Here is a 5,401-nt window from a genome sequence, read left to right on the forward strand (position 1 = left end):
CTGTGTCGTGGATTCTGATTCGGTTCCTTATTAGTAGACCTTGTTTTTTCTTCTTCAGATTTCCTATTATTAAACTATATTACTTTTGAGGTTGTTGACAGGATTAGATGAGATAATATTTGTAACACTGCCACGTGGGGAGAGATCAATAAATTCCATCTCCTAATGGTACTTCTTTTTATAATGGTATTTCAATCTGTATTGTATTACATTTTTCAGTTCAGCACCCATTCCATGATAGTTTTCATGTGTGTTAGTATTATATAGGATTCTGAGCTACTTCAGGAGAAAGGCAAGATCCTCTACCCTTTATGTGTTTCAAACAACTCTTAGTAGGGCCTCCAAACTTTTCTCAATAAATAACCACTTTGATTTTTTTCTGAATCCCAGGAAAATCCCTGGTAGTGGGAATGAATAGGTGCCAGCAGACAGTTTACTTCAATAAACGTAGAAATGGGAGATGGACCATCTTCCAGGTTGGAGGTCAATTATGTTAAACCTCAAATTCACCAATAATACAAAGTCAGCATGTCTGTAAACTTTGGCAATAAGATGAATCTATCTCAAGGTTATTTTCAATTGCTACCTTGATTTTTTTATAGTTTTATTTTTTTCTGGCCCTAGAACAAATTCCATTAATAGAATCAGAATTGATGTGGGGAAAAAAGGCTAAGAATTTGTTCTCGTAATGAATGTTATATACATAGAAATTAAAATGGATTTGTCAGATATTTTAAGGCTCATGTTTCCAGGTTGTTTGTTAATAATCTAAACTTCATAACATAAGAAATCTATTTAGATAAGAGGCTCACTGGCTTCTGGAAAGGTCCTGAAAATGAATTTGAGCAAAGTAGAAAATGGAATGAAATAAGCCCCTTAATGTGTGAATTTTAAAGAGAGGTTGGTGAAATGGGAAATATACATTTGTTATTAACAACTGAGGTTAGAAAGGCATTTTGATTTACAGCAGAGGCAGATTGCAATTTCACCTTCCGCTGGATAGGCAGAAAATGGGCTCTGCCTCATTACATTGTGAGATTAGTGTTTGTGCTGAGTCCCCGACCAACTGAGCAGAGTGAGCCAGTGAAGTCTGAATTACTGGGTTTCTTTCTAAGAAGTCATTGACTTTCCACTTAAGTGGTGTCCACTGCTCACCCGTGTGGTTTCCTCCTTTGAGATTTGCTTGTGACCAGGTAAAGCAGCCCTTCCACGCGTGCTCACCCCCATCAAGGCAAGGTAACTTGTTCGGAGGCGCATGAGAGCTCTATTCATTTGTTCATCTCGTCAACTTTCATGACGAGCAAATCTAAGCGTTCTGCAGGTAGGACACAAAAGACATCAGCACAACTCAGATGCTGCTGCAAATTTCCATTCTTTTAACATTTGCTATGGGATAAATCACTACTTGCTATGTAACAAATTGATAGCTTAAAAAATAACTGCTTATTTAACTCATGACTGTGTGGATCCACAATTTGGGGTGGGTAGGGTGGAACCAGGCTTGACTGACCTTGACAGGGACCTCTCACGTATCTTTGGTCAGTGACAGGGTGGGGGTTGGTGTAGTTGGCAACTTGTTTCAGCTGCATGTGTTTTCTCACCTACAGTTATACAAAACTTGACTTTTTTTACATAATGTCAGTTCTAAGGATGGAAATCTGCAAAATATCTTTGACTCAGGCCCAGAGCTTGCATAATGTAATATTCACTGTATACTGTTAGAGAAATGTCTTCCATCACTTGATGGGAGAAGGTGGAAAGAAATGGTGGCAATTTTTTGACCTATTAAAGGATTACAAGGGTCTTTCTATGGCTTTGTTGACTTAAAGGAATTGTTTTCAGATTTTTGACATCCAAATTATTCATGGAAGGAAAATCTGACATGAAACCCTATGCTTGGGAGATTATTTCTAGACCTAATGTCACCTCTATCTGACATGATTTAATTCATGCTTCCATTTTCTAATTTTCCACTTATACAGTCCTTAATAATGGGGCAATTTTAGGAATGGATTGTGTCTTCTGACTTTGCTGTGTCATTCTCTAGTAAAATGTCTTTCATTCTGTTTCTGCCAAGTGCCAATCACTTCTCTATTTTTACTAATCTCTGCACATAAGGTCCAAGGTGCCTCCTGGGACTACTGTCTTGTTAGCAGAATTGGCATGGCCCTGTATCCTGGATTCCATCAGTTCCTTAGTAAATGTCTCAGAGGAAGGAAGCAAATAGTAAAACCTTTTGAGTATACATAACATAAAAAGCCCCAAGTGTTGGGGTCCAAGTGTTTTGTCATTTGTTTTCTCACATTAGCTCTCATCACCATTTTGTCAGATTCATATTTTAATTTTGATTTTTAAGTTCAGTAAAGAAAAGCACAGAGTGGCTAACAGATTTATCTGAAATCATACAGTGGATGAATGCTGGATACAGGATTTAAATTCAAAGCAGTCGAAAGCCTTAGTATACTTGACTTTTAATACATTATCCTCCACCGTCCATAGTAGCACTAATCATCACAAGTGATACTAAGTGTTGGACACATTTTTTAATGCCAAAATTAAGGGGGTGGGGATGACCCTCCTCCCCCCAAAAGAGTTTGTCATGCTAACTGCATTTTGGATCTTGTCTTTTAACTTGAGCACTGACAATAGCATAGTGAAAAATGTTTGTAAGATGCCTCCAGCATGATTCCCTCTGGGACATTGTTTGCTCTGCGGTCCGAAGGAACCTTTACCTCTGTGGCGTTTTGGAACGGCCCGTTCCACAGAATTGCCTTGCCTTACTTCCGCTCATCAGCCTCTCTTACCTGCATTATTGGTCAGGCCTACACGATCTTTCTGTCTTCAGTTTGACTTCTTCTAATAAACCTTCCACAGGACCATTAGCAAGATCTTCTAGAATGCCAATTCAATCATGCCATTCTCCATGGACATAGTATAAATAGGTTAAATTTCTTTGCATGGCCGGAGAGAAGATCATTCCATTTCTGGGTCTCGCCTGCTTTGCAGTCTTCTCTTCTTCCTAATTTCAGCTCCCACAGCCATCGAGCCGGCTTGGACTCGGGGGCCCTGTAGGCCGGAGTGGAATGTTTCCTCTGAGTTTTTGAGGGGAGTTTTCATGGGAGCAGAAAGCCTCATGTTTCTCCCTCAGAGCAGCTCCTGCATTCCAACTTCTGGCCTTGATGTTCGCAGCCCAGCGCATAACCTCCCAGGCCCCTGAAACGCCATAATTTAAACTCTAGCAAAACATAACGGCATGTATAGCCCTGCATTTATTGTAATGTTACACATCTCTGCTCCTTTTTAGATTCTGTTTCCCTTGCTGGGAATGTCATTCCCATCCTTACTGGGGTAGTGAAATCTTTCCTATATTTCATGACCAGACTTCATATCTAGGAAGCTTGTACCCAGTCCTTTGAAATGAGCTAATTATTCACTCCTCTGTGCAAATTCTGCCTCTTACATTATCCCCTTTAGAATACGTACCACACTGTCTTATCATGACTTGTTATCCATTTATCTGATTTGGCTGTGAATGCTTTGAGAGAAGGATCCATTCCCTATTCAACTCTCCCCCCCCCCTTTTGAAATAGAGGTGCTCAATATGTGTTGTTAATGAGTAAACGAGTGGATTAATTGTGCTCATGTTTATGATGCTTGCAGTTTGTTTTCCCCATAGCATCTATCATAGAATCCAATGCATTCGAGGTAATCAGTAATGTGGCAGTTACATAATCTCCTCTCAACTTGAGTGAAGGAATGGAGTCTGGCCTGTCAATCAGGTCATAGCCAATGGTGCCTCCCTGTGGACCTGGCTTTCTCCTGATGATTCTGGGAACTACTGTCTTCCTCCCTAGATGTGGGACACACATTCTCTCTGCTTCACACTCCTATTGTCAAGCCACATGGAGCCACGTTGTTGGCATCCAGAGCCCTGGAGATGCTTCCACCACCACTGCATCCACAAGACTTTCCGCCCACTGGCCTGTGATCTTCCTGCATTTGGCATCATTGCATGCATTGTGTGAGTCTGAAGAGGAATTCATAGACTGCTATCGGACATTTGGACTAATATCAGACTTATGGACTTGATCTGGACTGAGCTGGGATGTCTTATTGATGCATAATTACTTCTGGATATAAAGTTCTCTCTTACACATATATGAGTGTCAATGAATTTTTTTCTCTAGTCTACCTGGACTAACACAGTAAATACATGCTGAATGAAAGAATTGTTTAGAAGTAGTAACTGGTTTAAATATTATCTTGTTATTAGAAACATGGAGCTCTGGTGGTGTCATGGTAACGTGTTGGGCTGCAATCCCCCTGGTCAGCAGTTTGAAACTACTAGCTTCTCCGCAGGAGGAAACCTGAGCTTCTACTTTCATAAATAGGTACAATCTGGGAAACCCACAGGGAGTTCCTATGAATCAGCATGAACTTGATGGCAGCCACTTTACTTTTTTGGTTTGATTATTAGAAATACTGCCACATTGATTTTTCCTGCTTAAAGTAATATTCCTATTTTTATTACTGACCCATTTGAATGTAAATATGCTCAAATGTAATTCAGTAGATGAAGAGAAGAGCAAGATTTTATAATTTATCTAGTAATGCTTACTGAAAACTTTAAAAGAGTAAATATCAAGAACGGGTCATGGCTTTAAAAAAAAAGGTGCAGAAAAGGATTGCTAATTAAATGTATCTGCCTGTGATAATATCTTGCACTTGTTATTGCTCCTCCTTTTAGATGAACTTCTGCTCTGTGAAACGGAAAGGTCTGGATCAACTCACATTCATGCTAACTTTTCCTGGGTTTACAGAATCCGTCCCCCTTCACTCCTGAATACTTGCATTAACCCTCTTATTTGTCCCTGGCTCATTATTGGTTTTATCTCAGAAAAAACAACAACCTCGAATTCTTTGTGCTAACTCACACATTGCATGCACAGGGCACTTAAGAAAACTGGACTTCAGAAATAGCATGAACTTAGGTAGATGAATTAAACTAGAATACTATCCATAAATCTTAACACCCTTTGGCTTTGATTACAGGTTCATTCAGAGTTGGTTGCAACTCACAGCAGCTCTATGTGCAGCCAAGCCAAAGGCGACCCAGGGCTGGGCCATCTTCACGACTGTTCTTGTGTTTGGACCCATTGTTGCAGCCACGGTGTCCGTCCATCTTGTAGACGGCAATCTTCTTCTTCCTCTTCCTCCTCGTCCTCCTTCTCTTTCTTCTTCTTCTTTTTTATTTAAGTCGTCTTTTATGTATTTCAATGATGTTATATGATTTTATAGGGATAAATTCAAACTCAGTGCATTGAGTTGATTCCAACTCATAGTGACCCTGCGGGACAGAGTAGAATTGCCTCTGTGGGCTTTCTTTCTTTCTTTTTTTTTT

Source organism: Echinops telfairi, unplaced genomic scaffold (genome assembly GCF_000313985.2).
Source record: "Echinops telfairi isolate 266 unplaced genomic scaffold, ASM31398v2 ScPeMD7_1713;HRSCAF=2227, whole genome shotgun sequence".
Taxonomy (NCBI): domain Eukaryota; kingdom Metazoa; phylum Chordata; class Mammalia; order Afrosoricida; family Tenrecidae; genus Echinops; species Echinops telfairi.